The sequence below is a fragment of the Sciurus carolinensis genome, chromosome 11 (genome assembly GCF_902686445.1).
Source record: "Sciurus carolinensis chromosome 11, mSciCar1.2, whole genome shotgun sequence".
Lineage (NCBI taxonomy): Eukaryota > Metazoa > Chordata > Mammalia > Rodentia > Sciuridae > Sciurus > Sciurus carolinensis.
The window spans coordinates 27,124,122-27,151,256 of record NC_062223.1 but is presented as its reverse complement, the minus strand read 5'-3'; the positions used below and the strand labels follow the sequence as shown (position 1 = coordinate 27,151,256).

General features: G+C 37.6%; 1 pseudogene; it reads left to right on the top strand.

The window, feature by feature from the left end:
* Nucleotides 1-18,967: 18,967 nt before the first annotated feature.
* LOC124959320 (olfactory receptor 4B1-like) lies at nucleotides 18,968-26,764 on the top strand (annotated as a pseudogene).
* The last annotated feature ends 371 nt before the right edge of the window (nucleotides 26,765-27,135 follow it).

Genomic DNA, 27,135 nt, shown 5'->3' with positions numbered 1-27,135 from the left:
AAATATATTGTGTGTGTCTCTCTCATTAGACTGTAAGCTTTCGCAGGCAGGCCTATCTAATGTCCTTTTTTCACAGTTCTAAGTATTGTTCCCGGAGTTGGTGCTTCATAAATGCTTGTTGAGTGTGCAACCTTTGAGGCCTATTTGTGATCCTTGTTAATTAATCCTCATAGATTCTTCTTGAACACTTTCACGATGAGCAGCATATCCCTTCATGTTATTTTTTAAAAAATGATTTTTTAACACAGTTGATTCGTGTGTACTAATGGAATTCACTGTGAAATTTCTGCGTGTGCATATAAAATGCACTGATCCTATCAATCCATCCATGCTCCTTTCTGTTTTCCCTGCACTCCCCTACATGCTTTCCAGTCCCTAGGGATCACTGTTCTACTTTTGGGGTGAGTTTTTCATTTTCATTATATACTTGGTTTCCACGTTTGAAAAGAATATGTGATATCTGTCTTTCTTTGCCTGGCTTATAGAGCTTTAACATGTGGCCTCCGGTTTCATTTATTTATTTATTTATTTGTTGCACATGACAGAATTTCATTCTTCTTTAAGGCTGACTGATACTTTATTGTTATCATTTGGATAAGATAAATTATCCAAAAGTTCATGTGAGACAACGCAGGAAGGTTCACAGGTGAACTGGTTAGATTATGAGAGCTGTATCCTATTAAGTGGATTAGTCAATTTGATGGGTTAGCATTTTGAAAGGACTACTGAACCATGTGGTGATTGTTGGCAGGTGAGCACAGCTGGAGGAAGTAGGTCAGTGGGTGCCTTTGGGGTTTATATTTTGTCCCTGGAAACTGACCCCCTTCCTAACTACCATGATGAGCAGCTTTCCTCCACCATGCCATGATGTTCTGCCTCACTTAGACCCAGAGGGATAGGGTCAATTGACTATGGACTGAACCTCTGAAACCGTTAGTCCAAAAAAACTTTTCCTTCTTTAAGTTGTTCTGGTCAGATAATTTAGTCATGTCCATTAAAAGCTGACTAACTTTGCCCATTTATTGATTGGGTTATTTGTTTTTTTAAGGTGTTAAGTTTTTTGAGTTCTTTATATATCCTGGAGATTAGTGCTCTATCTGAGGTGCAGGTGGAAAACATTTTCTCCCATTCTGTAGGCTCTCTCTTCATGTTCTTGATTTGTTTCCTTTGCTGTGAAGAAGCTTTTTAGTTTGATTCCATCCGATTTGTTGATTCTTGATTTTACTTCTTGTGCTTTAGGAGTCTTGTTAAGGAAGTCGGTTCCTAAGTCAACATGATGTCTCAGGTCTAATGTCTAGGTTCTTGATCCACTTTGAGTTGATTTTTGTGCTGGGTGAGAGATAGGTGTTTAATTTCATTTTGCTACATATGAATTTCCATTTTTCCCTGCATCATTTGTTGAAGAGGCTATCTTTTCTCCAATGTACATTTTTGGCACCTTTGTCTTGTATGAGACAACTGTGTTTATGCAGGTTTGTCTCTATGTATTTTGTTCTGTACCATTGGTCTATGTGTCTGTTTTGGTGTCAATACCACGCCATTTTTATTACTATGACTCTGTAGTATAGTTTATGTTTTGGTATTGTGATGCCTCCTTCTTCAGTCTTCTTGCTAAGGATTGCTTTGTCTATTCTGGGTCTCTTATTTTTCCAAATAAATTTCATGGGTGTTTTTTTTTTCTATTTCTATGAAGAATGTCATTGGAATTTTAATAGGAATTGCATTAAATCTGCATAACACTTTTGGTAGTATGGCCATTTTGACAATATTAATTCTGCCTATCTAAGAACATGGGAGAGCTTCCCATCTTCTAAAACATCTTCAATTTCTTTCTTTTGTGTCCTGTAGTTTTCATTGTAGAGATCTTTCACTTCTTCTATTAGGTTGATTCCTAAATATTTTATTTATTTTTTAACCCAATCAGTAAATGAGCAAAGGAACTGAACAGGCACGTCACAGAAGTGAATGAATACATAAAAAAAAAGTCCAAAATCTCTAGCAGTTAGAGAAATGCAAATTAAAACTACACTGAAATTTCACCTCACTCTAGTCAAAATGGCAATTATCAAAAATACAAGCAACAATAAATGTTGGAGAGGATGTGGGGAAAAAGGTACACTCCTACATTGCTGGTGGGACTGCCAATTGGTGCTGCTAGTATGGAAAGCAGTACGGAGATTCCTCAGAAAACCTGGAATGAAACCACCATTTTACCCAGTTATCCCACTCCTTGATTTATACCCAAAGGACTTAAAACAAGCTTACTACAGTACTGCAGCCAAATACATGTTTATAGCAGCCCAATTCACAATAACTAAACTATAGAACCAGCCTAGCTGCCCTTCAACAGATGAGTGGATAAAGAAAATGTGGTACATATACACAATGGAATGGTACTTAGCAATAAAGAGAAATGAAATTATGGCATTTACAGTAAATGAATGGAACTGGAGACTATCATCCTAAGGGAAATAAGCCAATCCCATAAAACCAAAGGTTGAATGAATGTTATCTCTGATATATGGATGCTAACCCACAATAAGGGGATGGGTAGGGAAAAATAAACATACTTTGGATTAGACAAAAGGGAATGAAGGGAAGAGAGGGGGTCTGGGAGTAGGAAAGTTAGTAGAACTAACTTTCTACTAAAAGAAGAAAATTACTTTCTACACGACCAATGTAATTCCACATCAGATACAACCAGAATAAAGGGAAGTTATATTCCACATGTGTATGTCAAAATACATTCTACATGTATACAAAAAAGAACAAATAAATAAATAAAGGAAAATGAAACACACACAAGCACACACACACACACACACACATGAAAGCTGACTAACAAATCCACTATGCATATATACCACATTTTCTTTTTCCACTCATCCACTGATGGTCTCACAGGCTGATCCCATATCATAGCTATTGTGAATAGTGCCACAAGAAACATGGGTGTACAGGGATCTCTTTTGCATACTGATTTCATTTCCTCTGGCTCTATACCCAGGAGTGGGATAGCAGATTGTACGGTAGTTCTACTTTTAGTTTTTTGAGGATTCTCCCTGTTGTTCTCCATAGTGGCTGTACTGATTTCCACCCCCAACAATTATTTGTAAGATTACTTTTTCTCCATGTCCTCATCAGCATTTGTTATTTTTTTTCATTAACAACTATTCTAACTGGGGTATAGTTTTGACTTGCATTTCTCAGTGTAGTTTTGACTTGCATTTCCTGATGATTAGCAAGATTTAGCATTTTTTGATATATTTTTTGACCCTTTGTATATCTGCTTTTGAAAAGTGTATCAAAAACCTTAATCCAAGTCCTGTTAAATTTTGAGAGCTCAGTCTTTGAAATTTCTTAGGCTGTTCCGTTTGCCTGTCAGCCACAATCCAAAATCCCAGCTCTTGAACTTCTGTGAATACCTGTTTTTGCCTAAATTTAATGAGACTAACACTAGCATGAACTTCACAAAATTATTCTGAATTTTAAATCAGATAACACACACACAAAGCCTTTGGGAAACAACATGGTACAGAGAACATGGTTCTAAATTAATACAGACCCTTACGATCGTCACCATTAATTTTGTATGCTCATGGTATTCTTGTACACATCGGTCTTTCTGTCCTGCAGAGCTACTCAGAATAGGTGTTTATTCCATTCCCAAGCCTTTCAAGACTTCTTGGAAGTTCAATCCTTGAGCTTTGAGGCTTTTTGGGTAAACATTCTCTGTTGCTTAATTGCTTTCCAGGGCCTAACACAGTACTTGGCACATCAGAGGCATTCAATTAATATTTGTTAAGTGGATATTGATTGCAGCTTAGCCTCCTCATTATCTTTTATGTTAACTGCTTTGTATATCTTTTTATGTATGTTTTAAAACATTTGTTCCAAAACTAAGCACAGTGAAGTTATGGTATTCCTCTTGGAATAACTTGCTTGTTTAAATCAGGCTAGGATTTGAGGATGCAGGCCACAATAGGGGTTGCTTACTCATGAACAGTTTGGTTTCCCCAGTGAGACAGAAAGTCATCAATGAACTCGGAGTCGTTGGAAATTACACAGGCTGATAAAGCTCACTGTAACTGAACTATGAAAATGCTCAGGGATTACTTCACCTGCTGAGGGTTGAGATGGGGTGGGTCTATTGAGAGCTAATTATTCATGTCGTTCCTGTCTTACATGAAAAAAAAACCCCAGAAATTGAAGAAGGCATTTTTCAGTGTTTTAGAGAATAATGTGAAATATGAAATATTAACCTTGTCTTCTCATGTCACAGTAGTCTATCCCACTCTGCATTTGCAAGCACTCAAATGCTGATTTGATCACACCAGTAAAAACATTTTTTTTAAAGATGCCACTTCTGGCATGTGATCAATACTGATGGTTTAAAAAATAAATGTCACACCACTCTTTAAACGTTCTAATGAAATAAAAATAATATAACAATTTAAGATCCATAATTACTGACTAAAAATTACAGAAATGTTGTTATACTTTTTTTCTTTGAACTGGTATTTTCATTTTTCCTATAGAATGCTATCCTAAAGTAATATAATTTTATGCTTGACAAATCTCTTATGGATTACCCTATTTAATTCTCTGCAATATATATGTAAATTTAGTTTCAAAATTTTCCTGTGACCATAATTCTCAGGTTAAAGTAATAGTGTTATTATATTGCACACAATGCATATGATTAAAATATTTCTCCCACCTTTAGGCATCCTTACTTTATTATTAATAAATAACTTATTGACACCTCAAAATGTATTGATAAATATTAGTCTTAAGAAATAAAGTTTTATTGTAAATCTTTTTCTAAAAGATTTCTTTTTTTAAAATAATGTGTTCTCTTTAAGAAAATTTGTAGAAGGCAGTTATCTACTCTTCATATGAAATATTGTGTTCTTTTCTTATTAGTGATTTTCATCCTTTTAGGTATAGGTCGGACTTCCCAGAAAAACAAAGCAAATTAATGGGTACAATTACAAAGTACAGAGGTAGAAAGTGCAGCATTGAGGGAGATGTTTCAGATCTCTGCTGTCCAGTGAGGGCGTGGCTATTGGGCTCTTGCAATGTGAGACTGAGAAATTACTTTTAAATTTCACTTAACCTAATAAGTTTACATAGCCACATGTGGTTATTGAACATCATATGGTACAACATGGCCCCGGAATTTTGTTATATTGCAAAAGGAAAGAACTGATCACTTTCATTTTAGGAGATTCTCTGTGTCACATAGCACTGTTGCTTTCTTCCTATTTGATAAAAATTAGTCACGTGGCCATCCTTCATGACAAGGCAGACTGGAAAGTGTAATCTTTGATTCTGTGAGGAATTGCGTTCAGTCAAATGTCAGGTTTCTTCTCTGTTCCTAAGGAGAAAGAAGAGAGTGGTTGGAAAGTTTGCATGTAGTCTCAGACACTTTACACAGTTAGCCATGTGAAGGACACTTGGTGCTGTCAGTGTCTAATAACAATTTAGTTAGTCAATCTCCCATTTCAGGGCTTTAGGATCAATTTACTGACGTATTCAACATGACCAGTGAAATGTGTACTATGTGCCAGGCTGTGCTCTAAGTGCTAGGGACACAATGGCACACAAGACAAAGTCCCTGCATGGAGCTTACATCCTAGGGGAAAATTCTGTGTTCTGGTACACACACTGTAGCCTGGGCCATGTGGCAACAGAACATTTGAAATGTGTTCTATCACTGAAGGTAGGAATTTTTCCTTTACTGAATTTTAATTAACCTAAATTTAAATCTAAATACCCACATATGATTAGTCCACAGGATTTCAAGTATTGACCTCTGCTTCAGGCTTGTAGCCTTCACTCAGGGTTGGAACAAGACTGCTGTCCTAGTGTCCTGATAGTTCTGTGGCTGACTGCCTCTAACTTCAGGCTCACCATACCAGGTGCCAGGGGGGCTGGAGAGAAGGAACACCAGCAGCAGCCATAGGCTGTGTCCAGTTGGCCCTCCTGCTTGCTGTCTCTACCCTTGCTTCAGGAATGAACTTGGGGTCTGTGCGAATTACTGCCTCATGATCCACCACTTTCTAGAATGACCTTCCATAGCATTAGATGTAGATAAAGATTCCCTCCTTGAAACAATAGCTTCCCTTAATTTTCATGAAACATTTATCTCTTGGTTGCTTTCCTGCTGGCCACTCCTAGGTTTCCTTTGATGATTCCTTCTCATTTCTCCACCTTCTAAGCCTGAGTGAACCCAGAGCTTGGTTCTCAAGTCACTGCTCCATCTCTCAGTCTCTAAGGACATTTCATGGAGTATTGTGGTTTTCAATAACATTCCTGTATTTATGACTCTCAAACTTGTGGGCTCTGGCTGGGACCTCTTCCCTGAACTTTGATTCAGGGAAACTAAGTTGTCTCCAGTTGACAACTTAGCCAGAAATTTCAAAATGCAAGTCCATTGAACTTATGCTGAACCAAACTTCTGGTCTTTCCTGCTCTCCACTTTCACAAAAGTTATTCCCATATCAGGAAGCAGTAGCTCTGGTCTGATTGGCTGATCTAAAATGTTGGCAGTAACCTTAATTTTCCATTTTTGTGTTTTAGTCAAAACATTGGCAAATCTAGTTAGTTCTACCTTGAATATTTCCCAAATTAGACCACTTTCTAGAAACTTCATTGCTGTCACCCATGTCCTAGTTATAATCATCTCTCGACTGGAGGATTGGAATGTCTCCTAACTGGTTTCTTTATGTTTCCTACTTCCTTTAATTCCTGTCAGGACAGCAACCAGAGATTCTCAAACCAGATGGCTTTTCCTTACTACTGCTCTATAAAATAACATTCCCCAGCATTTCCTGTCAACCTTAATTTGTTCTATTTTCCTTCAGAGGACTTATTGCTGAGTTGTGTTAAAGTTTTATCTATGTTTTGCTTATCTCTTTTCTATCTCCATTATGTCCTATAGGAAATGTAAAGGTGATAACATCCATAATTGTAGGGACTTTGTTTTCTCACTGCCAAATCTTCAGTACCTAGGACAGTGCTCTGTGCTTTGTAAGACTAAATAGTATTTTTGAATGAGTGACATCTCTTTTAGAGGAAGTTTCAAAATATTCTGTAACAGATGATTGAGTATAGATCCCTATCTCACCCTGTGCAAAAATCAACTCAGAATAGACCAAAAACCTTAAAATAAGACCTAAAATTTAAAATGACTAGAAGAAAAGTGAAGGGAAACACCTTAAGATATAGGTATGGGCAACAAGTTCCTAAGCAGGACCCCAATGGCTCAGGAAATAATAATAAGAATTGAGAAATGGGATTACATCAAATAAAGAAAATTGTATATAACAAAGGAAAAAATCAACAGAGTGAGAGAGCCTACAGAATGGGAGAGTTTTTGCTAGCTATTCATCTGATAAAGGATTAGTACTGTAATATATAAAAAAACTAAAAAAATTAAAAACCACCCCTCAAATAATCAAATTAATAATGGAAAAAAGAGAAGAACATACACTTTTTAAAAAGAAAAAGTGTAAATGGCTAATATGTATATTAAAAAATGCTCAACATCTTTAGTCAAATAGGAAATCCAAATCAAAAGTACACTGAGATGCCATCTCACCGGTTAGAATGGCTGTTATCAAGAATATTAAACAGGGGCTGGGGTTGTAGCTCAGGGGTAGAGCACTTGCCTAGCAAGTGTGAGGCACTAGGTTTTATTCTCAGCACCACTTATAAATAAAAATAAAGGCCCATCGACAACTAAAAAATTACTGAAAAAGAACATTAAGCAACAAATTCTTGCAAGTATGTTGGGAAAAAGGAATCCTTACACATTGTTGGTGGGAATGTAAATTAGTGCAGTTGCTATAGAGAACAGTATGGAAGGTCCTCAAAAAACTAACAATTGATCTACTGTACAATCTAGACAGACCATTCCTGGGTACATGTCTAAAGGCATCATAGTCAACATTTGACAGACAAACCTGCATTCCCACATTTGTCATGGCACAATGCATGATGGCCACATTATAGAATCAACCTAGATGCTCACAAGTAGATGGATGGATAAAGAAAATGTGACACACACACACACACACACACACACACACACACACACGAGTGTTATTCAGCCATAAAAGTATGATGCCATTTGTAGGAAAATGGATGGAAGTGCACATCCTCACGTTAAGTGAAATGAGCATGACTCAGAAAGATAAGCATCATATGTTTTCTCTCAAATGTGGAATTTAGAAAAAGAAATTTAAAGAGCGATGACCAAAAGGAGAAGAGGAATTATTTTAAAATTTTTTATTGATGCATTATACTTAGTTATAACAGTGGGATTCATTATGCCATATTTATGCATGCAGATGATTTGATCAATTTCTTTCCCCAGTACCTTCCTTTCCCTTCCCATCTTCCTCTCCTGATCTTTTTGCTTTACTCCACTGTTCTCCTAGAAGAGGAACTATTCAGGAAGAGGAGGGAAATTGGGAGGAATGGCGAGTGGGGAATAGGGAGGATGGGCATGATCAAAGTATGTTATATGTGCGTATGAAATTGTCACAATGAGTCCCATTGTTTTGTACAATTAATATGTCCTAATAATTATAATAATAAAATATTCCATGATTATGACCTCTATCATCTATAGAGGGATGAAGACACAGATAGACTGAGTAATTTTATACGTGAATACAATGCATAAATATATGAATGTTAGGACAGGAATGTCAGACGAGGAAGGTGATCTAGGAAAATGCAGTCATTTTATATAGAAGTAGAAATGGGAAGTAAGAAGTGCGGAGGTGAAATGTCATGGCTACAGGTAGATAGTTAACCAACTACTGAACAAGAACCAGTGCCCAGGGGCCTTCTTTCTCATTATTATCAGTATTATTATTATTATATTTATTTTCAGTAGGCAAGTCTGGGTCAAAAGCCCATTTCTGTCCTAATTTCAAACTTTTTTCTTTTAATTCTTTGTTATTGGGCTGTGGTTGTGGCTCATTGGTAGAGCACTTGCCTAGCATGTGTGAGGCACTGGGTTTGATTCTCAGCACTGCATATAAATAAATAAATAAATAAATAAAAGGTACATCAATGACTATATATATATATATATATATATATATATATATATATATATATATATATCTCCAAAAAGCAATCCAAGGATCCTAATGGGATATCAGAACAAAAAAAAAATTGGGGAATTAATTCTTTGTTATTGAGTGCAAAAACTTTGTGGTAATTTCACTAAGTAATTGAGACAGTTGAACCTTTCCTCAAATCATAGGAAATTTAGAAAAGTTTCACTGTAGAGAAAATAAATTCAGCAGGGGATTTGGTCCCTTGATTATAGCATGTGACTTAATTTATTATAAATAATTCAAAGCTCTCACCATTTAATCACAATCTCCGGAGTTTATGTGGGTGGGTAGGATTTCTACTTCAAAAGAGGATCTTATGATCTCTGGGTTTGTTATTTCTATGGCTTTTGTTTGTTAAAAATCATAAATCCAAATATTAACCCTGATATAGATCTTCTGATTAGTTCTTTCTTTGTGATTACCTTAGACATCATTTCTTTGTTTTCCAAAAGCTCTCAGGACCACTGGTGGCTTGTCCTTGGGGATGAATCCTATCCTGCAATTGCAGTAGCAGCCACCACCCCATACTGTTAGAAGACAGCCTAGTATTGTTTAGAGAGCACTGATTTCTGAGTTGGAAAATGACTGGAGTGTGGTTTTAGGAAGACAACCTCTCTTAGCCTCTGTCACCTCATCTATGAAGAGAAGGGAATATCTCTGCATATTCTCTTCAGTACCACTCTCAGAGTGGTTTACCTGAGAGTTTGTTCACTGGGTTCCTCAATGAGAAATCTGCAGGGTGGTAATATCAGCCTAGAGAACTTATTTGCTGAGTGTCAGAATTTTCAGGAAGGGATCCAATGCTCCTTCCCATCCGAGTTTTCTCAAACCAGAACAGGTCCTTAAGTAATGGTTTATTCCAGCAGAGTGGCTAACTTCATGCTGAACGGGAGACACTTGAGTATATTTGAAGTCACTGGTCTATTTCCTGGTTCCAAGGCAGAACAAAGCCACACCAGCTCTATTGACCTGCAGGTAGGTAACGTGACTAGAAATGAGGTGCAAGACTTCTAAACAGCTGTAGGGTGTTGGGTAACCTAAATTTTCTCTTAGATCCATAGGAGTTCATTTGTGAAATGAGGGGGTCAGGTGTGATGATCTTGGGTGGGTGGGAGGCAATGAATTAAGTTGATAATTTTAATTTCAGTAAACTATGCATAGCATAATATTTGATAATTTTGAAAGCCCTTTACAATGTTAGATTCTGTGAGGCATTATTTAGCAATTACAAGGGAGAGCTGTGGTTAGGGGTAGAGGTTCCACTACTTTATTTGGGTCAGTCATAAGGGTGCATCAGGACTGTCATATCTTTTTCTAGGCGTTGTCTGCATCCTGTTATTATGCTCTGGTCTGAGGCACAGCAGGTCACCCGACATATCTTCTACTCACTCATGTGTTGTTTGTGTCTTTTATGCATGCTAATCACCTTTCCACTCCCTGGTTTCTGAGTGAGGCAACGTTGTTGGGAGAAAGGAAACATTTCTCACCAGCTAATTTGGAGACATGCTAGGAACAGATAAATAGGCATGAGGGGAAGCAGACATAGGAATTAATACAGAAAAGATGTGATGGAAAAGGAAAAGATAGATTCCAAAGAGGAAGGCTATCAGGTATTCCTCCTCTTGGGGATGAAGCCTAGAAAACCTGGACTGTTTATGATTTTCCTCTTATCTCTAAGTGACTTCTCAGATTTTTTTAAGGTACATTTACCTTAATTGTGCTAATGGGTCAAAAACAGATTGAGTTTAAGATCAGATAAGATGTGTTTATGTACGCAACTAAATGTACCTTTGGCTTCTAACAATAGGTCATATTTAATTTGAACTCTTCACTGCTGTGTTTGTTATGTACCCTATTTTTCTAAATGATATAGTATTACCCTTTAAAAAGCATGGAATTTTGGCTTGGACTGCCTAGTTTCAAATTCTGGCTCCACTGCTATGTAACTATAGGAAATTTAAGTCTCTTCTCAGTTTCTGTTTTCTCATAAGGAAAAAATAGGAGGGATAATAATTATATGCATCTTATAGGTTTGTTAAGTAACCTGAGTGAATTAATGCATACAGAGCATGTATAAATATGTATTACACAGTAAGTACCATAGAAATGCTGGTTATCACTACCAGTCAAAAGTCCAAATAAAAATAAAGATTTAAGAAAAATATTAAACATTTTGAATAATAGAATACTATGTTTCTTAGTAGAAAATACACGGAAACTATAATCACACAATAATCTATTAATTGCTTAAAAAGAAACATGATAAAGTACCATATGAACACAAAGAGGGAACTTTACATGGTGAGGTTCTTTATGCATTCTAGAAAAAAGGAAGAGAGGGTATCCTGGGTTAGGAAAGAGCAGCATCATGTTCTTCTGATAGGCTATGGTCCGTTCAATAAGGAGTTTGAACTCCCTGCTAAGCGTATTAGGATGTCTGCTGTGGGCAACGAGGAAGTGTTGTTAGGTGTTATACAGAGAAGTGACGTGATCAGACTAGTAGTTAAGGAAAATGATTAAAGTATTTTTCCCGATTTTCTTGGAGAAGATTCCTATGTGTGGGAGAGGTGAAGGCGAGCCTCACTAAGCAAACTGGAGTAGAACTGGGCCTGGAAGACTGGTAGGATTTGAAGGGACAAGGGGAGGGCATTTCTGGTGAAGGGAGACTCTGTGGTGGGAATGGGCAGAGAGGTCTTGTGGAATGGGGAGGGAGCCCTGACTTGGACAGAAGGAAGTTGAAGTTTAGTGGGGGAAAGGGTGAATTTTTGAGATGACTCAGAATATGAAAGTCATTAAAAGTGAGTAATTCAGGGACTCTCTGGTTATTCTTAAGTTGTAGAGTGATTTGGAGAAAGAACAGAGTGGGAAACGATTTTCTAGGTGGAGTGTGTAGGATGGATAGAGAGGGCACGTCTGGAGACCAAGGCTTTGGTACTTTAGGCATAGCTGACTCTGAGAAGGAGATGGCAGCTGGAATGGGGGGACAAGGCACTCAGGGGTGATGGTGTAGTGGTTGAATTAATGGGGTTGGATAGTGGAAATGAATGGTAGGTAGAAAATAAAACCGACATAGATGCTACAAGCCTGGGCAGCTGCAACATGACAGAAACATCAAAGTATCTTCTACGTCACACTTGCCTGTTGGTCTTTGTGATTTCACCACTTAGTCCCATCAACTGTAACCCTAACTTCTGTCCTGGATCCTTTCCCTGGGCTTGTGAGTTAGGGTGTTTATAGGTGATTTCTGAGGATCTCATGATTTTTAATCATCCACTGACTTGATTTTCCAAGTTGATGAACTATTCCTAGTGATTTGGGGTGCCTGGTAGCTCATGACTGCCCTTAGTGGTTGGGGCACACAATAATGAATTTAACAATACTGCTTACATTGGCCATGGGTTTCAATGTGATTTTTTTCTGCGGAATTGATCTTTTCACAAACCATTAGCTCTTGGTTAGGAAGTTTCTTTCTGCTTCCATGAATGTCTGACTTCCTTTTCTTCTATTAGATGCCATTCCTCTTCTTTCACCCTGTAGCAGATACTTTGTGTAAAAAATAAAACAGCTATGACTCCTTTATGTGTAGACAGAAAACCCTATTATAGTTTTGATGTATATTCAGGTTGTTTAAATTTTTTCTCTGCTTTAAGCCAATTAAGAGAAACATCATCGTGGTGCTTTGAGAAATTTAACACATCTCGTCCCTGTATAAATGTTGAGCTAATTTGGAAATAAGTCATTTAGGAAAGAAACATTGCCTTTGTTAGGGATAAATATGATTATTGAGATGGTGGATTACATCTGTTACAAATGACCTTCATGAAACTCATCCCAGAATTAGGTAAACATATACAACCAATCATGGCAGCATACCCAATAGAGGATACTCCACAGAAAGAGAGATTTCCCTGAGGTAGAGTAGAGAGTGTGTTCTCTGCTGCATTTCACTTAAGAGAATGAGGAGAGTGGAGAGTGGAAGGACCCACTTGTGTGTGCCTAATGTCTCTTTCCAAACTGACTCTACCTCCCCTGTGGCACAGTGGGACTGGGAATGTTATGTTTCTGAAACTCCCTTCACATGGAAGGAGACATCAAGAGAGGGAACAAATGATCTTCCCTTACACTTTACCAAGTGATATGGTGGCAAATGTGTCAGTGGATTAATTCAATGACATGGATAAACTGAGTGGTAACTGTAGGTAGATAGGATGTTTCTGGAGGAAGTAAGTCATGGTGTGGGGGTGTGACTTTGAGGTATATAATTTGTCTCTGGTGAGTGGAGCCCTCTCCTCCCATCCTGGTTGCCATGTCCAGAGATGCCTTCCTCTGCTGTATCCTTCCCCTGTGATGTTCTTCCTCACCCTGAACCCAGAGCTATGGAGTTGACCAACCATGGACCGAATCTCTGATACTGTGATCCAAAACAAGATTTTCTCCCTCTAAGTTGTTCTTTTCAGGTATGTTGGTCACAGCAATACAAAAGTTGATCAATTTTAAAAAATGGAAGTTGGTATCAAGAGTGGGATCATTGCTGTCACTAACCTGACCATGGGGATCCGAAACCTTTGTTGCTAGTTTGAGGGATGAATTTTGAAAAGTTTAAAGATACAAGCTGGGAAAGTTTTAGGGATGCTGTAAGCAGAGATTAATGGATGATTCTGGTGGGAGCTCAAAAGCCCAGAATGCTGATAGGACTGTGAACAATAAAGATTAGAGAAGGAGGACTCTACTGGAAGTTGGACTAGAAGCCATTCATGTTACAATCTGGCAAAGAAGTTGTCTATATTTTTCCATGTCCTAAGATCTTCCATGAGGCCGAATTGAAAGGTAACAAACTAATATATGGAGGAAATTTTAAGGAAACACAGCATTCAGGTAGTGGTATTGGTATTGTTGGTGGTTTTTAGTCAAGGTTACTGTGATAATCAGAAGAAGGCAGAGCAGAGATATTTGGAAAACTTGCAGTTTGGCTGGAACAGTACAAGTAAAACTTGGACTGAGGAAGTTATTAAAGGCAATATAACCACTAAATAGATACTAATTACTTTGTACAGAGACAATAAGATTGGTGACTTGAGGGTATCTCAGGAATTGGGAAGACAACATCCATATCAGGTTCAAGGGTATAAAAGTAATAATTCCTTCAAGAAAAGACCACAGGGGCACAATGCTTGCACACGGGGGCTAGGAAGTTGTCTCACTGTGCTCAGTCACCCAGGCACTTAGAGGCTGTGCAATCAGGGTCCTAGGAGGATTGGCTACTATTCGAGATGATGGCAGACCTTGGCATCAACCATGTGGTCCTGGTTCTGCAGGAATGCAGGATACTGGAGTTAGAGGTTCGTGGAGGCTTCCACTGATATTTCAAAGGAAGACCTGGGAGGCCAGGCAAAGTACAGCAGAGTTGAAATCCCTTTAGGCCGCTCCTGAGAGTGTGATGTATGAAGATGTGAGAAAGAAGTCAAAGTTTTCATGGAAATCCCTGAGATTAAAAGGTACCAGTAGCATGGAACATCTGCCAAGGAAAGCTGCAGGAATCAAACAGAAATGAGCCCAACAAAAGACCATGTCAGACTGCAACCATCAAGATCATAGGGAAGAACTACACAAGCACTTTGGAGAGATCATCGCAATGCCATGTACCCCAGATGCTGAACATGGAGCTATAGGACTCAGCTAAATTTTGGTCTTGCTTTGGTCCCATCTCTTCTTTCTATGCCCCAATTTGTCCCTCGTGGAATGGAAATGTTTACTCTGTGTCATTATGTGTTGGATATGTGTGACTTGCTTTGATCTTTACAGGGGAAAATATTCATGAGTTTGTCCTGCATTTTTGAGGAGACTTTGAACTTGGTCTTTTGGGTAATACTGGAACTGTTAAAAGTATATATTTTGCATTGTGGGATGGGCATGAGATTTTTAGGGCCAGGGTGGAATGTTATTTAGATATGAGGTGTCTCCACAAAGCTCATATTTGAGAAAATGCAAGAATGTTCAGAGGTAAATGATTAGATGAGATTCCCACTGATTAGGTATCAACTGGGTACTAATTGTAGGCAGGCATGGCTGGAGGAAGTAGGTCATGGAGGGAATGATTTTGGGGTTTATATTTTGTCCCTGGTGAGTGGATCCCTCACTCTTCTTCTTGGTTACCATCTCCTGAGCTGCTTCCTCTTCTGCACCTTTCTATCATGATGCTTTGCCTCATTCCAGGTCTAGAACTATGGAACTGACTAACCATGGACCAAAACTCTGGAACTGTGAGCCAAAATAAACTTTTCTTCTGCTAAGTTGTCCTTGTCAGGTATGTTGACCATAGCAATGAAAAAGTTGACTGAAACAGTTTAACAATGGGCTCTCCTTAAGAAATAGCTCTTTTTTGAAGTGTTTGCTGATTTTCAATTGTGAAATATTCCCACCTCAACTGATTTCAGGCTATAAAGGTAACACTTCTGAATGTGGGGTTGGGAAAAAGATTCACCAAAGTCGGTCTGAGGTGTCCCAACACACTTATGCCTCCAACACTTGTATACTTAACCATTGCCTCCCTGGAGTACATTATTGGAGGTAGAACGAGTGTTTATATTTGATACACACTATCAGATTGCTGTTCAGAGTGCTTTTACTGATCTCTACTTTTGCCACAGATTATGAGGCTCTCCTAACCCTAACCCATGTTATCTTACCCTCACTTACTTTCCAAGGACCATCTTTTACTTATAACCAAACATTTGGTTTTACTTATAACCAAAACACTTGTTATGTTTTGTAGGCATTTATTTGATTATTCATGAAGCTGAATATCCTTTCATGTGTATATTGATCTTTTACTCTTTGTGTATTTCCTGCTTATAATCTGTGCTCATTTTCCACTGGAATGCTTGAACATTTCTTATAGGTATGAAAGATTTTTAAGCTAGTGGGCTCTTAAGTCTTATCATACATAGTTTAGCATTTTTCTGATTTTATCATTTGGATAATGATTTTGTTTATGCTTTTTGGTATTAGTTTTTTTGTGTGTAGTCAAATACTACCTACTATCATTTATGTTAGACTTCTAACATAAGATTTTTTTTACCTCCATATTATGATCACCAATTCTGCTTTGTGTTCTTTAAAGATTTCAATTTTTATTTCTAATTCTTTAATTAAAAATTAATTTTGATGGGTGTGAAACTCTGGTAATCAAACTTAATTTTCCCCAAAGGGTTTAACAGTTGTTCCAGTACAATCTTTTGAATAGTATATTTTATATCTACTTTTGCATGATTAATTCTCTATTATAATTGTCAAAAAATTTTACATAATCATCTACTTCTTAGTATCAAACTTAACTTATAGTCAGTATAAAAGTGAATACCTGAAGGGAAAACTCATCTCATTAATCATTTTTAGTATGTTTTTAGTGGTTTTAGAATATTCTTCTTGCAGATGAACTTTAGAATAATTTTGTCATATCACATAAAAAATCACACTTGATTTTTCTTGACAATGAAATGACAAATTCATATATTTTAGATTAAGTAAAATTAATTAGGAAAAATTAAAACGAATCATTGAGTTTTATTATTGAAAAACATGATTTTTTATGGAGGACATAAATATGCTTTTTTATTAATTCATTTGTTTTTTGTGTCCTTCAGTATAAGTTTATGATTTTGTCTTTATGTGCATTTCACATTTTAAGGTTTTGTATTTTAAAAAATTTCTTACCTATTGTAGATGTAATATTTTTCAGTTGTGCTTTCTAACTAGTAATTTAATTAGAACTTTCTTGTTGCTGGTGGCTTAAAATTGTTTCTATGTATTTTGTTTTTGATTAACATGTATTAATTGTCCATTTTAATGGAGTTCAGTGTGACATTTAAACGTATGCATACATTGTGCACTAATCAAATCCAGTTGTCCCCTACTCCATTTCCAGTCTTCAAGTAATCACTATTCTATATTCAAGTAGGATTTTTTTAAGCTTCCACATATGAGAAAACCTTTCTTTCTGTGTTTGATTTAACTGAGTTTTGTTTCACCCCTAGGTTTCCATCTTAGGAATTTTGCTTTTGAGACACAGAAACCCAATCAAACTAGCTTAGACCAAAAATTATTTACTTGAGTAATACAGGGACTTTTCCTTGCACCCAAGTACACTACAGAGTGAAGTAAGGATGAAAAAGTCAAGGGTCAAGGGTGCTCTGCATCTCTGAGATGCCATGGTCTCTACTCTACTACCTCTCTGGCTGCAGGATAATCATTTCTCAGCTCCTTGAATTTCAAGGACTTTACTGAATCCTAATCCTCAGCTTGTGTCCTCACCTGGGGGTTGTGACACACACTGATTTGTTTCCATCTGTCACATCCTGATCTCTGTTTTCCTTGTGGATTCTGTTGCTGTTTGGGGTGCATTCTCAGTTCTAATATGTCTTTCTTCTTTTTAAAAGGATGCATGGTATTCCATTGTGTGTATATGCCATGCTTTAACCATTCATCTGTGGAAGGACATTTGGGTTACCACAACATCTTGGCTATTGTCAATAATGCTGCAATGAACATGGAAATGCAGATATGTCTTTGACACATTGAGTATATTCCAACATTGCTAAAGAATGGATTTTTAATATCTTTGCTATATTTAAAAAATAATAGGTTGGTAAAGTGACAGAAACATTAATTAGCTTGATTGAATCATTTTACAGTGCACACATAGATCATAACATTTTTGTCAATTAAAAACAAACTGGTAAAAAAATAGTATGTTTCTGAAATCTTTCAGTATAAAAATCAGATAAAAATGAAAATATAGGGATAAGTCTTAGAGTGGGGAATCAAATTTTTCATGTTTTTTCTATTTGTTATCGATAAAATATGATTAAAACTTCAACTAGGACACCTTCATCTAGAGAATATTGTTTTGAGTTACATGATATTGTTATCCTGAGGATGTATTATGGTCTCTATTTCTTCTGTGCAATCTGGTGGCTGTTTAGATATGTAACAACTTCATAGTATTTGCACCAGGCAGGAAACTTAGAGAGATGTCCTCACTCTCGTTATTGTACGCTTTGCTAGGGACTACCAACCTTGAACCACGACAGCAACTGGCCGCTGTAGCTCTCAGAGGACATGCTGTTCGAGCATAGGATTCAGTAGTTTATGTGGTAGCAAGTGTGAAAAGTAAAGTGAAATGATGGAGAAAAACTACTGAGTTTAGTTCTCCCCAGAGTGTGTGAGCATTTGTCAGAAGCTGCGAGATTGGTGAGGAACATCGACCTGTGTGAACTGAAGACTGGTGTGATGGAGGAAGAAGACAGCACAGAGGATTTGGGGAAAGGAGGGTTGTCAGTGGAAGTAAGTCCCTGAGGGACAGGTGAAAGAAATAAGGAATACAGGAGCAATGGTGTGTGTAAAGGGGATTTCCCAGGAGAGTGCTATCAAAATGCAATGCAGATAATATAAATACAGGTTATTCACTTGTATTCACAAAATTCTAAATTGTCTTGTGGTGAGTTAAAACCTTCAAATGAAAGTCAGAAACGTTGGTTCTAAGTCCCAGAATTCACCATTTTCTGTGTGATCATGGATAAATAATGATTTTCTGAGTCTTCATTTTCTAATAATAAAAGTAAATTCATTAAAATGATTTAGTGTTAGATTGCTAAAAATTAATGTTGAATGATTACGTATTGGCTAAATGAATGATTGAGTAGCATGCATGTTGCGAACTGGTTTACACTCTTTAGGTGGTACCAGTGAGGTGAGTTTATGTAGTAATCACAGTTTGCTTTGTTGCAGGCCTCTCACGATCTGGCATCCAGCACACCTGAACTGAATCCATGCCCAGTGTAAACAACGTGACTGAGTTAATAATCACAGGCCTCTTCCAGGATCCAGAGGCAGAGAGCATGCTTTGTGCTGTTTCTCCCCGTGTACCTGGCCACTGTGGTGGGCAACGGCATCATCGTTCTGACAGTAAATATCAGTAAGAGTCTGTGCTCTCCCATGTACTTCTTCCTTGGCTACCTGTCCCTGGTGGAGATCTGTTACTCCTCTACTGTGGTCCCTAAATTCATCACCAACTTACTTGCCAAGGTTAAAACCATCTCCCTCAAGGGCTGTCTGGCCCAGATCTTCTTCTTGCACTTCTTTGGGGTCACTGAGATCCTCCTGCTTGTGTTGATGGCCTATGACCGCTATGTGGCCATCTGTAAACATCTTCACTGCACAGCAATCATGAGCCGGCCTGTGTGCCACCGTCTGGTGGTTGGTTCCTGGATGGGGGGCTTTTTTCACTCCATAATTCAGATTTTCATCACCATCCCATTGCCCTTCTGTGGTCCCAATGCGATCGACCACTATTTCTGTGACCTTCATCCTTTATTTAAGATTGCCTGTACGGACACATTTGTGGTAGGCGTTATTATGTTCGTCAACAGTGGATTATTCTCTGTATTCTCCTTCCTCTTCTTGGTGTCCTCCTACGTCGTCGTCATCCTGTTCAGCCTGAGGAACTGCTCTGCAGAGGGGAGGCACAAAGCCCTCTCCACCTGTGCCTCTCACATCATGGTGTTCATCTTGTTTTTTGGACCCGCCATCTTCCTGTACTTGTGACCTGCCTCTACCTACACAGAGGACAAGCTGGTGGCTGTGTTTTACACGGTCATCACGCCCATGCTGAACCCCATCATCTACACACTCAGAAATGCAGAGGTGAAAATCGCCATCAGGAAGTTGTGGGGCAGAAAAGTGAACTCAAGGATGGGATAAAAATGAAGACACGAAACAAAGAATACTATGAACAGGGAAACTAAAAGTGTGATCTGATTTCAGCCAACTGTGAAGGAGCAGAGCAAAAGTTCACCTCTTCTTCATTTTTGTTGTATTTTTAATGAGTTACTTTAACTCCATAGGATCATTTCAAACTCTGTTGTAACTATGTCATATGTCGATATCTGGTAGTATGTTCACATTGGGACGCTTTCCACATCTTCTCCAGTAGTCAGCAGTGCAAAGTGTTTAGAACTTAGGGATGGATCACATGAAATGGAATTTCACCCAGTCACCTCTCAGCAGTGTGATCTTGGCTATATTCACTTCACCTCTGAGGTTAGCACGCAGATCGGGGGAAGGTTCATGGCACTTGGAGACAAAAGTCCATGTTTTGGCCAGTTTTCCTCATCAGTGTGATCTTGGGGAAGTCCCAGGAAGACTTCAGCACTTCGCTGGGTGACTTCTTCCTCTTAGCCTGCTTCTCATCCTGAAATTCCATGGTAGGAGCAAGAGTAGTATTGTTAGAATAAAAATGTTTCTGGGTGGGCAAAAGTGAAGAAAAGTACTATTAACCATTATCACCTGCATCAGAACAATTTAAAAAGACTCTTCTCTTCTAGATGTGGTTGTCTGGGCTCTGAGGGAAGGCCAGTGATGTAGCTAGGACTGCTTATGGTTCAATCTGATGAAGAGTGGCTTCAGACAAACCAATCTCACTGCCTGTTCTTGTGTGGACTGTGACTTAAGAAGGACTTTTGTATTTTTAATGGCTGAGAAAAATAATTAGAAGAAAAAGATTTTTTGACGCATTAAATTATGTGAAATTCAAATTTTAATGTCCATCGTAAAGTTACTGGATGACAGTCATGCCCATATTTTACATGCTATCTGTGCCTGTTTCCATGCCACATGGACAGAATTGAGCAGCAGTGACAGAGACTGCATATTCTGCAAGGTCCCAAATATTTGTTCTCTAACTTTATAGGAAAAAGTTTACCCAGTCTTGGTTTAAGCATAGAGTCATGTCTTGATTGCTAAAGGAGAAATTTGCAGATCAATGGTTTGAGGGTGTTTTTCTAATTCTGTAACTGTAGCACACTCAATTGGTGCCTCCTCAGCTCCCTATATTGTCATCCTGGTTGTAAGATGCAGAATGGCAGCTGTTTCAAACGTCATATCTTCATATGAAGAGTGGGAGAGGACCATTTCTTATTTTGAGAAATAATTCTAAGGAACTCTTCAGCACAGTGTCTTTATTTTTATTGGGCAGAACTAGGTCACAAGTTCACCCCCACCTGCAAAGGAGACTGGGAAAGTGAGCATTGGCAAAAGATAATGGGATTATGGGGTGGGCTTAGATGAGGCAGGGTTTCTGCCCTGACTGAGCACATTGCTATTAGAACATTAGGGTATGTCTTGAAGGAGGGAGTGTTTTCCATAGGAGGTTTGGTGAGGTGGTTTCTTGGAGATTGTTGCACCTGGGCACAGGAAGGTAGTTCAAGATTTGACTCTGTCCCCAGATTGACTGAATAAAGTCCAAATCTACTACATAATGACTGTGCCACCTGAGACAAGCAACTGAAATTCACTGTGATTCTGTAACCTTGTCCTGGATGCCCTTAATGTCACAGATTTCCTAAGAGCAGACCCAGTTCTCATCTCCCTCTGATGGATGGAAGGCAGATCTGGGATGTGAATGCCTAGGCATTGCGAATGAGGGCCAAACTACCTTTGGAGTCCTTGCAGACAGAGAATGGGTCTGTTTACACTTGTATTCCTGCATCTACGGTTTCGGGTCAATTCACTGCAAATTCATTCCTCACATAGCAATTTGTTAATGTAGGTGAATTTCCACCAGTAATGTCCTGGACTTTTGATATATCAAAGCATATTTCCACTAACCCTTGATAAAACTTGTAGTCCTTATGTTTTGTTGAAGTCTATAATGAGCAATGCATTTCAGGGGCAGATTTGTGTATTTTGAAATTTTTGTGCATTTTTTAATTTCTTAGATACAATGAATGTAAAAAGGGTTATATATATGGTATTATTTCTCTTCCAATGAGTTTTATTATCAGTCAACTGCTGCTGCTCTTTCTCTTCATTCTTGGATTTTCTCAAGCAAGGAATATATAGTATAGTTCCAATATAGAAGAGTAATCCCACCTGGGCATGTTTTTTCAAGAGTTAACCAAACTTACCTGGTCATATTGAGTTATCAGTCTCACTTCTTCACCCTCTTTTGTGTCTGTGCCCTTTTCCATGTGACTTTGCAGTTGGCATGATGAGTGGCAGATGATAGACACTCAATCACTGCTGAATGAATCATGTCAAGATTGTATCAACATTATTTGTCTTCATCATTTGGGAAGGGCTTAAGTCAGATGTGAGGTCCTTGGAGTGAGGGAGCTTTCTTGGTGGTATATCATTAAGATATGGGTATAGAAGTGGTAGTAACATATTATCTTGCAATCGAACAATACCAACTTTCCAATGGTGTGAATATGCCTGGAAGTCAAACTTGGATTTGCTAATATTGTATTTGGTAAACCTTATATTTGGACAATACCTTGTTATTATTATTTCAAAGCCATTTCACATCTATTACTTCTCATAGACATCCTTTGAAGTCAATGAATATGAAATATGAATTCCTAATATTTAGTTTTAGAGTCCAAACATTGTTTAGATTAGGTTTTAGCTCCAAGGATCAGGATCTGAAACAAGATAGAAGTAAAAAAGTAAACATTTCAGGGTAGAAGCATTCTCTTTATCTTGTTTCTCCATCCTTAATACCTACCTTTCCAGTGTTTACCTCATGGCTCAAGAGGGGCTGTTGGAGCTCCTCTCACAATGCCAAGTTCTTGTCATCCTTAAAAGAGAAGTGACAAAATAAGTGCATATCCCCTTGAAGTTATAAAGAAGCCTGGGTAATATAATTTTTATTTTATTCCAGGTGGACATGTGCTCAGATAAAAATTTAGGGGTTTAATGTTATAAAGGAAAGGAACAATCAAGTGTTGGGTATCACCTATGATATGCTCCCAAGATAAATCAGGAACATGTCTGGGACCAGATCCAGCTATTCTGATTCAGACATTTCCCTCTGTTGTAGTTCCCTTCCTGGATAGTTTTTACTTTTTAATCAACTTAAAATTATATCTAGTGAAATGTAAAGACCTTAAATGTACAATTCAATGGTTTTTGAGAAACTTTTATCTCTGGGTAACTTAGGAGCATCCCAACTGAGCTGTAGATATTTTATCATCCCAGAAACTTCTCTTGGCTCTTTTTATGCACCTCCCTCTCCAACCCCAGCAGCCTCTACTTTAAGTTCTATTATCATCGATTAATTTAGCCTCTTCCCAGGCATATATGAAGGTAAGCTTTGGTATCTGGCTTTTTTTTCACTCAACTCAACACAACGTTTTTGAAAGTTGTCTGTGTTTTGGATTCCAATAGTTTGTTCTTTTTATTAAGTAGAATTTCATTGCATAAATATACCACAATAAATAAAATTCACTTGTTGGATATTGGATTGATTTCAGTTTTTGGCTGTCAGTGAAGTAAAGGTCCTGGAGACTTAAAAATTATTCTTTAAAACAGATGAATGGATAAAGAAAATGTGGTATACATACACACAGTGGAATATTATTCAGTCATAAAGAAGACTATTATGGCATTTGCAGATAAATGGATGGAATTGGAGAATATCATACTAAGTGAAATAAGTCAATTCCAAAAAACCAAAGGTTGAATGTTTTCCCTGATAAGTGGATGATATATAAAGGGGGTGGGAGGTGAGAGAAGAATGGAGGAACGTTAGGTTATATAGAGGGAAATGAGAGGGAGGAGGGGGGTATGAAAAATGGTGGAATGAGACAGACATCATTATCCTATGTACATGTATGATTACATGAATGGTATGAATCTACATCATGCACAACCATAGAAACGAAATGATGTACAAGATTTGTGTACAATGAATCAAAATGCAGTCTGTAAAATAAAAAAAATAATTAAAAAAACAAAGATTTTTTCTAAATAACTTTTCACAAGGAGGAATGTGTATGGATATATTTCTTATTCTTTTTAAAAAATTTTATTTAATTATCATGGTGCTAGAGATAGTGCATGCTAGGCAGGTGCTCCACCACTGAGCTACATTCCCAGCCTAGATATATTCTTCTTTTTTATTTCTTCTCTATGAGAGTATTGTATTCTAATTATAAAAATATTTTAGAGCTCTGAATTACAATAATCTGATACTAGAATTATAGTAGGATCTGATACTCGAGTTGGATTTTTTTTTTTTATCAACAATGGTCAGGTGTCTTTAGTACAGTTTAAGAACTACGATGTGAAATTTTACCCATATATCTTTTTTTTATTGTAAACAAATGGGATACATGTTATTTTTCTCTTTGTACATGGCGTAAAGGCATACCATTTGTGTAATCATAAATTTACATAGGGTAATGTTGTTTGATTCATTCTGTTATTTTTTCCCTTCCCCCCCAACCCTCCCACCCCTCTTTTCCCTCTATACAGTCCTTCCTTCCTCCATTCTTGTCCCCCTCCCTAACCCTAACTCTAACCCTAACACTAACCCCTCCCACCCCCCATTATGTGTCACCATCCACTTATTAGCGATATCATTTGTCCTTTGCTTTTTTGAGATTGGCTTATCTCACTTAGCATGATATTCTCCAGTTTCATCCATTTGCCTGCAAATGCCATAATTTTATCATTCTTTATGGCTGAGTAATATTCCATTGTATATATATACCACATTTTCTTTATCCATTCATCAATTGAAGGACATCTAGGTTGGTTCCACAATCTGGCTATTGTGAACTGAGCAGCTATGAACATTGTTGTATCTCTGTAATATGCTGATTTTAAGTCCTTTGGGTATAGGCCAAGGAGTGGGATAGCTGGGTCAAATGGTGGTTCCATTCGAGTTTTCTAAGGAGTCTCCATACTGCTTTCCAGAGTGGCTGCACTAATTTGCAGCCCCACCAGCAATGTATGAGTGTACCTTTCTCCCCACATCCTCGCCAACACCTGTTGTTGCTTGTATTCTTGATAATCGCCATTCTAATTGGGGTGAGATGGAATCTTAGGGTGGTTTTGATTTGCATTTCTCTTATTACTAGAGATGTTGAACATTTTTCCATATGTTTGTTGATTGCTTGTAGATCTTCTTCTGTGAAGTGTCTATTCATTTCCTTAGCCCATTTGTCGATTGGATTATTTGCATTCTTGGTGTAGAGTTTTTTGAGTTCTTTATAGATTCTGGAGATTAGTGCTCTATCTGAAGTATGATTGGCAAAGATATTCTCCCACTCTGTAGGCTCTTTCTTTGCATTGCTGATAGTTTCCTTTGCTGAGAGAAAGCTTTTTAGTTTGAATCTATCCCAGTTATAGATTCTTGTTTTTATTTCTTGTGCTATGGGAGTCCTGTTGAGGAAGTCTGGTCCTAAGCCGACATGTTGAAGCTCTGGACCTACTTTTTCTTCTATAAGATGCAAGGACTCTGGTCTGATTCCGAGGTCCTTAATCCATTTTGAGTTTAGTTTCGTGCATAGTGATAGATATGGGTTTAGTTTCATTCTGTTGCATATGGATTTCCAATTCTCCCAGCACCATTTGTTGAAGAGGCTATCTTTTCTCCATTGCATATCTTTGGCCCCTTTGTCTAGTATGAGAAAATTGTATTTATTTGGGTTTGTGTCCCTGTCCTCTATTCTGTACCATTGATCCACCTTTCTATTTTGGTACCAATACCATGCCATTGTTGTTACTATTGCTTTGTGGTAGAGTTGAAGATCTGGTATTGCGATACCCCCTGCTTCACTCTTTCTGTCAAGGATTGCTTTAGCTATTCTGGGTTTTTTATTCTTCCAGATGAATTTCATAATTGCTTGCTCTATTTCTGTAAGGTACATCATTGGAATTTTAATTGGAATTGCATTGAATCTGTATAGCACTTTTGATAGTATGGCCATTTTGACAATATTAATTCTTCCTATCCAAGAACATGGGAGATCTTTCCATCTTCTAAGGTTTTCTTTAATTTCTTTCTTTAGTGTTCTGTAGTTCTCATTGTAGAGGTCTTTCACCTCTTTTGTGAGATTGATTCCCAAGTATTTTATTTTTTTCGAGGCTATTGTGAATGAGGTAGTTTTCCTAATTTCTCTTTCTGAAGATTCATCACTTATGTATAAAAATGCATTAGATTTATGTGCATTGATCTTATATCCTGCGACGTTACTGAATTCACTTATGAGATCTAAAAGTTTTCTGGTGGAATTTCCTGGTTCCTCTAAGTATATAATCATATCATTAGCAAATAGGGATAGTTTGAGTTCTTCTTTTCCTATTCGTATTCTTTTAATTTCTTTGGTCTGTCTAATTGCTCTGGCTAGAGTTTCAAGGACGATATTGAAAAGAAGTGGTGAAAGAGGGCATCCCTGCCTTGTTCCAGTTTTTAGGGGGAAGGCTTTCAGTTTTTCACCATTAAGAATGATATTAGCCATGGGCTTAGCATAGATGGCCTTTACAATGTTAAGGAATGTTCCCACTATCCCTATATTTTCTAGTGTTTTGAGCATGAAGGGGTGCTGTATTTTATCAAATGCTTTTTCTGCATCTATTGAAATATCATGTGATTCTTGACTTTAAGTCTATTGATATGGTGAATTACATTTATTGATTTCCTGATGTTGAACCAACCTTGCATCCCTGGGATGAAACCCACTTGATCATGGTGCACTATCTTTTTAATATGTTTTTGTATGCGATTTGCTAAAATTTTGTTGAGAATCTTTGCGTCGACGTTCATTAAGGATATTGGTCTGAAATTTTCTTTCCTCGATGTGTCTCTGTCTGGTTTAGGTATTGAGGTAATATTGCATTCATAGAATGTGTTTGGGAGGGTTCCCTCCTCTTCTATTTTATGGAATACTTTGAGAAGTATTGGAATGAGCTCTTCTTTAAAGGTTTTGTAGAACTCGACTGAGAACCCATCTGGTCCTGGACTTTTCTTTGTTGGTAGGCTTTTGATGACTTCTTTTATTTCATTACTTGAAATTGGTCTATTTAAATTGTGTATGTCCTCCTCGTTCAGTTTAGGTAATTCATATGTCTCTAGAAACCTGTTGATGTCTTCGAAATTTTCTATTTTGTTGGAGTATAGATTTTCAAAATAGCTTCTACTTATGTTTTGTAT